Raw genomic sequence first — 9,772 nt, 5'->3', positions numbered from 1 at the left:
TCCAGAACTTTCCCATCCTGCAAACCTGAAACTCTGCCCCCGTTAAACACTAACTCCCCATTCCCCTCCGCCAGGCCCCGGCACCCACCATCTACTTCCTGTCTCTATGCATTTGACTATTTCAGACACTTCACAGAAACGGAATCATCTCGTATTTGTCCTCTCGTGACTGGCTCACTTCACTCAGCACAATGTCCTCAAGGTTCATCCACGTGGTAGCAGGTGTCAGAACGTCCTTCCTTTTAATACTAAATAATATTCCATTGCATTTAAGCATGTAGATTAAAGAAAAACCCAGAAAGCTGTCCTCAGCCGCCAAGGTTGCCTCAAGGCCAGAAGCGTCTGATGGGGGAGGCCGGTCTGTGGGCCAGGCCGCAGGTCATGGCAGCTGCGACCTTCAGCTGGATTCTCCTCTTCCTGGGTTGTGAGCTGTCCTGTCCCCTGGGGCCACTCCAAATGCAGCCCTGAGAGCAGTGTTCAAACTAATAAAAGCAAATGGAGCTTCTGATTGCTCCTAATGAAGTTATGGGGCTTCTGATGCTCACTGGAGGAGAAGTTAATTCTGAAAGATGGTGGTCATCTCCCGTTATCCTTTCAAGGGGAATGGAGTGGCTCTGGGGCCCCGGCCGGCACTGCTGATGGGTGGGGGGCTGCGGGCACTTGGCTCTCAATGGCTGGCCCTTCTGCCCACTGCCAGGGCCCGGGACCTCCTCCAGGGGTGAGCTGCCCAGATGCAGAAGGCTGCAAGACACCCACTCAAACAGAAGGCCACTGCTCACAACCCAGGCAGGCACACGAGGGGCAACGAGGGATGCAGCCTAGAGGCAGCCTGGGGGATGCGGGGAGGACTGTCCATTCCTGGCGTTTTTCACATTTCAAAAAGCCCCATAAACCAGGACCCCATGACCCCTGTGGCACACTAAGTGTGAAACCCTTGACTGGAACTATCCATACACATACACTGACCCTGAACTGCACAGCTAACTCAGAATCCCAGCCCCACACAGATGCTGCCCCGACCCTATGTGCACCGTTAGTGAAAGTGGCTGAGGGCTCAGGACGGGCTGTGGGTGACTCCCCTGCATCAAACCCCTGATGTTCAAGCTAGCTGCCTTTCCGGCTCATCATGCATGTAGACAAAGCTCTCAGCTTCAAGGAGACGGAGCGCTCTGAGGGCGGGCCTGTGCACCCCGTCCTCACTCCACCAATCCACGTGGACATGTTGGAACCAATAATCCCCGTCCCCCAACCTCCAGGCCATCCTGCAGCGCAGGGCAGGGTGTCCAGTTCCTGCCCAGCTCTGCCACCAGCTCCCCGGAAGGCCCTGGACCGGCCGCTCTCCTCCCCTGGGCTGTTTTCCCCTACGGACCCTGTCACATCCAAGACCCGCTCCTCTGAGCAGCCCCGTGCACAGACGCTTCCCTTCCCTCAGGCCAGCGCAGGCCACTGGGCGGTGAGTCTGACCAGGAAGGTGGCCCCCCTCCAGGGCTGAGGCTGGACGGGCCACCGCCTTCGCTGGACCCCTTCCCCTCGGCCAGAGGTGGACTCTGGGGCCACGGCTCCAGTCTGGCCAATGTACAGGGAGGCCGCTGTGCACAGGAGAGAGGTTTCCCCTAATGAAAGGACACGGGGGCTTCTCCACCCCCTCTTCCTGCCCAGGGGAGGATGACGACAGCGGCTCCGGGCAGGGTCCCCAGAGATGCAGCGAGCCCCTCAGAGGCAGGAGCATGGCCGCCCTCACATCCCAGGCTGAGAATCATCCCCCCAGGGACACCGTCCTCTGCGGCTGAAAGCGTCCTACCCCGCGCACCACCTGCTCGGAACCCCTGAGCTTTCGGCTCAACCCCCGAGCAATTTGGAGGGGCCCCTACACCTGGGCTGCCCAAGTCTCCCTGCAGAGCTGGCCCCCCGAGGCTCGGCACACACGGCAGCCACCAGGGAGCGAGCGGCCTGTGCTCTGCCCGGCCGGCACCTGCCCGCCCGGGGACCCTCGGACACCTCACCTGCGTGGAACCCATCGGACACCTCACCCGCGTGGTGGCACCTGCTCCTCCAGGTGGGACCCCTGCAGGCTGCCCTCTCGGTGAATGGCAGCTCTTACCCCACCTGACAAAAGCCTTTGGCAGCTGCTCTCGGGGACCTGGGTCCCTCCACCCTCAACCCCAGAGCCCCCATTATGGCTTTGCTGCTGTTTGCTCTCCCCGGGAGGCCCCCGCCTGCCCCAAGCGCCCCCCTGGGACCCTCCTCCCTTCCAGCCTACACCTCTCCACCCGCATCCCTTGCTCGGTGCCCAGCACGCTGCCACCCTGCACATGACACCGGGGGACTGGATCCTGAGAGGCCCATCTCAGCACCCCAAGCCCTTGTGTGGGGCCTCCACCACACCCCTTCCAGCCAGCCCCATTTACAGATGAGCAAACCGAGGCAGAAGGCCATCAGTGATGACCAGGGTGGCACAGGTAAGGACTCACCTGTGCAGAGGGTAGCTGGAGATGGGGGGTGGCGTGGGGCTGCCACAGCCAGAGGGAATGGGGGGCAAGTCTCCCAGATTCTAGAAACAACACTGCTTGTCTTTGCTTTGAATCGTAGGAACGTTGGTTCAGAGGCAGGACAGCTCCTCTGTCACTCCTGGGGCCTCCCTGTGGCATGAAGCCCAGACATCAGGGAAGGAGCCTCCAGGGTCACAGCCCCACTGGGGGCCTCCCGCCCGCCCCGCCCCAGGAGAGCCTCATGTCCAGGGCCCAGCTGCTCCCACCTCCCTCCATCCCCTCCTTGGGGTCCCACCACTGTCCCAGGAGACGTCCCAGGTTCTCTCAGCTCCCCCAGCCAGGGAGGATCCCGTTTAGGGGGAGGTCTCCTCCCCTCCCCTTCCCTGTCCCCTTTCTCATCCACGCACCCCGGACTCCCAGATCCCATCCTTAAAAGAGGGTGAGAGTCCAAGAAACACAGACATTCCCGGAGGCCACTAAAGACAGACACCTGCTGGATGGCGCTGGGAGACACTGAGAGCATAAACACCAGAATCAGCAGCTCAGAATAGCCAGCCACACCGACATGCAAATACCTCGAAATCTGACATCCCTCTGGGCACCTCTGGGCACAATGCAACTAAAACGCGATTAGCGCCAAGTGTCACTGATTTCCACCTTCCAGGGACTGGTAAACCCTTCTGAGGGCACGTGCGACTGTTATAAACCCCTGAAGTCTCACTTCTAAGTGACATCCAAACCGCAGAGCAGAGCGTTTTACAAAGCAAGCAGCAACAACGAAGCCACCAGAGCTCTGGAAGCAGCCGTCAGGAGGAGGGTGGGCCTTCAGGGCCACCTGAGCCACAGTCCAGCAGTCAGAGATGGGAGCGGGTGGCCAGGGTCACCCAGACCACACGACCCAGGGCCCCACCTGGAAGCCGGTCCTGGGGCAGTGTCGCCTCATGTGCAAGTGCAAAACAGCAAGTGCAAGTTAAAGGGTGTTTTAGGAGGAATTCGGCTTTTCTTTTTATTTATTTTTTTAACCGGCTTCATTTATTTTTCTCATATAAAACAATGTGGTGGCTCCAGCTGTAGCCTGGGTCCTCTGTACGAAAACTCTGCTTTCCATGTGCCTTTACAAGATGATCAGTGAATTCCTGATACGGAGACTTGATGAGTACCGACTCTTTCCAGAGATCATGGGTGAGACACCTGTAGGTCTTGGAAATGGCATCAAAGGTGGCCTTGGCAACGTCGCCCAGGGTGGTGGTGCAGCCCCTGGTGGGATGTAGCAGTCGTCAATTCCGGCCATCAGCAGTAGCTTCCTGGGCACAAGGGCTGAGATGACGCCAGTGCCCCAGGGGCAGAGACGAGGCGCACCAGCACAGAGCCTCAGTGGCCAGTCGCCTGGGAAGGGACGGTATGGGGTCTGCCGATCTCATTCCCCCCAGGAGCCTCGCCACACGGGCACGATGGGGAGCTTGGCCAGAATTAGGGCCCCATGGAGGGCAGTGGCTACCTCCTTAGAGCACGTGACACCCAAACCGACATGTCCCTTGTAATCCCCGATGGAAGCGAATGCCTTGAACCTGATCCACTGGCCAGCACGGGTCTGCTTCTGACAAGGCATAATCTTCAAAACCTCGTCCTTGAGGGATGCCCCCGGGAAAAAGTCAATGATCTCAGATTCCTTGATGGGCAGAAGGAGGGGACAGATCTCCTCCAGGGACCCGATCTTCACGCCCTTGACCAGGCGGCCCGGCTTGGTGACGGGGAGCCACTCCTTGTCCTCAGCCTTGCCTCCTCGAGCTCCGAGGCGTCAGCCCCAGCCCTGAGCCCGGCCCCGGTTGCCGCTGCCAAAGCCTCCGAGGAAGCCACCGCAGCCTCTCACTCCAGGGGCCCCTGGGGCCTCCGGGCTCTCCCACAGCACCGGTGTCATCCGCCCTTCGGTGTTTCGACGGAGAAGCGGCGGAATTAGGCTTTTACGTTGATGTTTATGAAAAGAGCGTGCAGAACGTGTCCCTAACTGGGAAAAAGCACGCACCCAGTGTATCTTGTTTCTACCTAAATCTGTGATGCATCGTCTACATCAAAGTGATGACACCGAAATGCTCTCACAATGTTCTACAACTCGGACCTCAGTGAGAACCGTGAGGTGTTTATAGGAATTTGACCTTGGCAGGCATCTCTGTGGGAGAGATTTGTCACAGTGCACCCAGGTGTGCCCTGCGACCCCAGATGGAATTTCCTTCCCCAGATGGAGGATAAGAGAGAACACAGTTCTCAGAGATCTCCAAGGGCTGCTTCTAGCAAGAAAACAACAGACAAACTCCTATTAGCCAAAATTTTATTACATTTTCTGTTTGGAGCTATATTTGAAATCAATTATTCACATTCCTGCACAGGCAGCCAAACATGTCCCCAGCAACTTGTCAACAGCCGTTTGCCTTGGTCACTGTGTTGACCCTGGTGCTGAGGGACAAGGATGCCTGCCGCGTGGGGCTTAAAAGAGGGAGTGAGCACCTGGCACCTTCGCAGGTGATGCTTCCCGGCTTCCACTCGGCTCAGTAACACACAACACTTAGAAGGTCTCTCCCCATTGCTGGGGTTTGTGGAGAAGCTGGTAGCGTCGTTATCCCTTTCCCTGTTTTATGTCAAGGGTCTCAGCCATAAGCACTAAAAGGAATCAGTTCCCAGTTCTTATTTCCTAATAAAAAAAAGATTCTCCCAGCTCACACCACTTCTCTGTGCTGGGAGAAGGAAGCTCCATCAAACCCGACTGATTCCAGCCGACACAGAGGATTCGGGGCGGACGGGGTTGTAGGGGCCAGGGGGCCTCCCCCGACATCAGGGCCCATGGGCCCCTCCATTTGGGAAGGGGAGGCTTGGTCAGCGTTGGCTGGAGCCCAGCCCACACCAGGCCACCACTGTCGGGAAGGCAGAGCCCAGATGCCCTGAGCCTCCAGTGGGATGGATGGGCCGGCCTGATGCTGCCCTGGCCCAAGTCAGACAAGTTGGCGCTTGGTGCCCCCCTGCGGCCTGCTGTGTCCACGGGGCCTCATAGGATCCTGTCATGAAGATCGTGCTCCCAGTAACACTCTGCAGCTGAGGGGGTGTGCGAGCATCCTCGGGGCTCCTGTGGGCAGCAGAGCTGGACCACGCGCTGTCCGGGGCTGCGGACCCCAGGCTGGAGCTCCTGCCCGGGCCCACATCTGGACGCAGATGCTGACTCCACAAGACACGTCCCGGGGTTGTAGGCGGGAATGCTAAAGAGACGTGTCGAGAATGGGATGAATCTTCCCACACTCGTGCACTTGTACATGCACGGGCATGTGGACATGCACGTGTGCACAACGCACACCCACACACGCCTGCACACGTGCGCACACGCACACACAGGCCTCTCTCCCCAGGCACTGCCTGGGACACCAGGCCAGTCGTCGCCTGCAGCTCAGCTGCCCCGGGTCGGGGGCGTGGACCCCAGCTCTGCTCCGTCCCTGCAGCCCAGCCCCTCCCAACGCACCTCTGCAGCCCCCACTAAGAGGCAGAGGTTCCCCCTGCCCCTGGAACCCGGGCTGGCTTTGCAGCTGCAGAGGAAAGGACAGGGCACCAGCGCCAGCCTGAGCTCTGCACGTGTCCACCCACTGTCTTGGACCCTGTGACCGCTGCGACGACAGGCCCAGGCCGGCCGGGGGGTGGGGGGGAGATGAGGGGCCCCCTGGGGGTCAGCTGAGCCGTGAAGGCGCGCCAGTCAGCCCCGGCCGACCCCGGGCACCCCGCCTGTGGGAGAGCCCCCGACCCCCTCCACCGCAGAGGCACCCAAGGGCCCAGAGGCACTGAGTGCGGGGGTGGGGAGGGGTGGGTTGCAGCTACGGTGGCAACAGCACTGGCGGGAGGTGACAGCAGCACGGTCCCATCTGCAGGATCGACGCCGAGCGCGCCCAGCAAGGAGGAGTCCCATCGGGTGGCCAGGCCACCCAGAGTGGTGTCACCCAGCTCCCCCGCCCTGCAAACCAGAGTCCCGGTGCGATGATCAGGTCAGGGCCGCCCGTCCAGGTGCCGCTTTGCAACAAGAGGGCCGAGGAGACCACACACGGGCCTGCTGAGAATCACATGGGTAAGGAGACCCTGCAACACTCCTCCCCCTCTGACCCCCCCTCCCGGCAGGGAGGCAGCCGGCAGGGGTCCTGACTCTGATGCACGACACACCCTTGGCCCAGGGTGGCTGTGAGGACTGCCGCCTGGGGCCTCCCCTGTGACCTGGGCTCACACCTAAACATGGCCTTTACCTCTTCCGTCACCCCGTCCACAGCCGCGTCCGGCCCACCTGCACCTGGACTCCCGCCGCAGCCTCCTCGAGGCCAGCCTCCCCGGCACGGTTCCCCCTGCCTCCCCTCCCAGGCCAGGCTTCGTCGAGCAGAGTGTTTGTTCCCATCACCACCGCCCAGGGGCCTGCTGGGGCTCCCCGTCCCGCTGCGGGTCGAGGTCCGGCCCCACACTTACGACAGGGGAGCCTTCAGCCGCTGCGCTGACTCCCCGAGCAGCCAAGGGACCCACGTGGATGCCAGATGCAGACAAGCAGGACGAGCCTCGTGCCTCCGTGGAGGAAGGGAGGCCCGGGGAGAGAAGGGGGAGGACGCTGGTGGGGGCAGTGGGCGCCACTCCAGCAAAGGCACAGGGGCAGGGGGCTGACTCCGGGACCCCCGTCTCCTTCCTGTCCCATCCTGTGGGCAAGAGCAGGGGCAAAGGAGGGCCACAGAGAGCCCCAGCCCGCTGGGCAGCTTGGAGTCAGGAGCCACATCCGGCACCATCACCAAGAGCCCATTGGCTGAGCCATGGAGGTGGAGGGTCAGGAGACGAGGGGAGAACCGGGGAGTGGCAGGGATCTGGTTAGAAAAGGTCTCACTGGCCAGGTGGGGGGACGGAGGCGGCTGGGGCCACAGAAGAGCAGCAGGGGGGAGGCTTGTGGTGGACGGGCTGTTCTGCGTCCTGACAGTGGAGCTGGGTACATGAGTTTACACGTGTGGTAAAGCTGCAGAGAACTAGACACACACGTGCCCACACGCACACACATGCATGCACAGGGGGCACGCGCGAGGACGCACATGAGGGCACACAGACTGGTGGGATCTGATGGAGGTCGGGGACAGTGTCGCTGATGTCAATACCCTGCACGACGCTCCCTGGGGGAAACCAGGTGAGGGTAGCCAGGACTCCTCTGTTATTTCTTACAACTGCATGTGAGCCTACAATTATCTCAAGTTTTGTCAAAGTCCCGCTGCCTGGCACTCGGAGAAGAGGCTAGAAGGAGGCGGGACCCCATGAGGGATGAGCAGATGGGGGCACATCAGGACCTGCTGGGGGTCGGGGGCCGCAGGAGGGGGTGACCCGGAGAAGCGAGGGTGGGATGGCTGCTGGGGCTTCAAAGGGAAGAGAGGGACCAGTTCCCCCAGGTGCCCCCCCAAACAGACAGCAGAGGCTCAGATGGAAAGGAACCAAACTTATAACTTTGACAGGTCGTTTGAGTTTGGGAACGAGGCTAGTTTGCCAAAATGATTCTTCCCTCTTTAATTAAAATCCTTTATTAACTGCCAAACTAATACCTTCCCCCAAGACAGACAAGATAATGAGCCCACATCCTTCTGCCCAGGTGGGCAGCCGTCCAAGCAGGCGGGGTGGACTCAGGAGAGGGGCCAGGCCACCAGAGACCCGCCTCACTGGGCTGTGGGCATGGCCCAAACCCAGGGTAGGGGTCCCATCTGGGGCAGAAATCACATCTGACCAGACCCGGAGTACGACAGGTTCTGGATGCCAAGGCATGTCCGGCCTGCGCCCCAGGAGCCCTGGCTGTGACCACAGGGAGAAGGGGCAGGTACGGCCACCCTGCCACGGGGGCACCACGGGGACAGTGACTGTCCACCAGCCTGGTTCAGGCCCTGGATATCGGCCCTAAATTCATTTTCTTTTCACTTCATTTGAAACATTCCAAACAGACAAGAATAGGGACCCATATAACAAAAGCCACGTACAGACCACCAGCGTTACCCAATGTGAAACCATACCCCCTCCTACCCTTTAAGTATAAAATAAATACCGGTATCGTGACTCCATGCTGATATAAATATGTTATTGGAAAAAATAAATAAATGGGAAAAAGAGACAAATCTCCCAAAAGTTCCATGTAGAAGAACCCCAAGTAGTTAGATGCTCTCCCTAACGATGTCCCTTAAGTGTGGGCCGTGCAGAGTGACTTCCTCCCAGAGGACACCATGAACAGGGGGAAAACAACGACCTGACAGGGGAAGCACCTGACAGACAGACCCCCAGGCAGGTGGTCAAGGTCACCATCAGCAGCCATAAGTCATGTGGCAAGTGTGGCCCATACCCTGGGTAGGACGTGATGAGAAGGGCGCTTTCCTCTGTGGGTTTCTTCCCCGAAAACCACTGTGCCCCTGTCTAATCACGACAAAAACCTCAGCTGAATCCCAACAGAGACACATCTTACAAAACGCCTGACCGGTACTCCTCAAACTGCCAAGTGTAGAGAACACAAGGAGAGTCTGAGAAGCTGCCCCAGCCGGGAGGAGCCTCGGGAGACACTACCCCTAAGTGTCATGTGGGGTCCTGGGTAGGACCCTGGGACAGAAAAAGGACATCAGGCAAAAACCACGAAATCTCAATGAAGTATGGACTTTAGCTCAGGATAATGTACCGATATTGGTTCATTAATTATAGCAAATCAGCCATACTGGCATAAGTTGTTAATAATATGGGAAACAGAGTGTTGAGGGGGATATGGAACCCTCTGGACTTTGTACCCCATTTTTCTGTAAATCTAAAACTAGTCTAAAAACTCAAGTCTATTAGTTTTTTTAAAAAACTAACCCCTGATTGTCCCCACTGTCCCCCAAGGTCCCTCAGCTCCTCCTCTGGAAGACACTGAAGGTTTACTGGGGCTAAAAAACAAGACTCAGGAGGGGAAGCTGGCCCCAAAGAGGCCAGAGGCCTGTGTGTGCTGAGGCCCGGGCGGACCTGTCTTTGCGTCCGGAGCACCAGGCACGGTCCCTTCTGCGCACGGGGAGGGGCGCGCGGGGACACCCGCTCCGGAAGAGCGGGGCTCGATCCTCACCCCCGGGAGTCGTCAGGATCACCAGGGTGGGCTGCGAGATGCACGCAAGCGCGATGGGGGTGACGGCTGCTGCTCCCCGCTGGCAGCGAGGCCAGGAGGGGTCGCAGGAGTCCCCCCTCGCAGAACCGCAGACACCGGGGCGCAGGCTCCGCACCACATCCGGGCCCCTCAAGGA

Source organism: Hyperoodon ampullatus (assembly GCF_949752795.1).
Source record: "Hyperoodon ampullatus genome assembly, chromosome: 1".
NCBI classification, from domain to species: domain Eukaryota; kingdom Metazoa; phylum Chordata; class Mammalia; order Artiodactyla; family Ziphiidae; genus Hyperoodon; species Hyperoodon ampullatus.
This window is presented reverse-complemented; position numbering follows the sequence as displayed.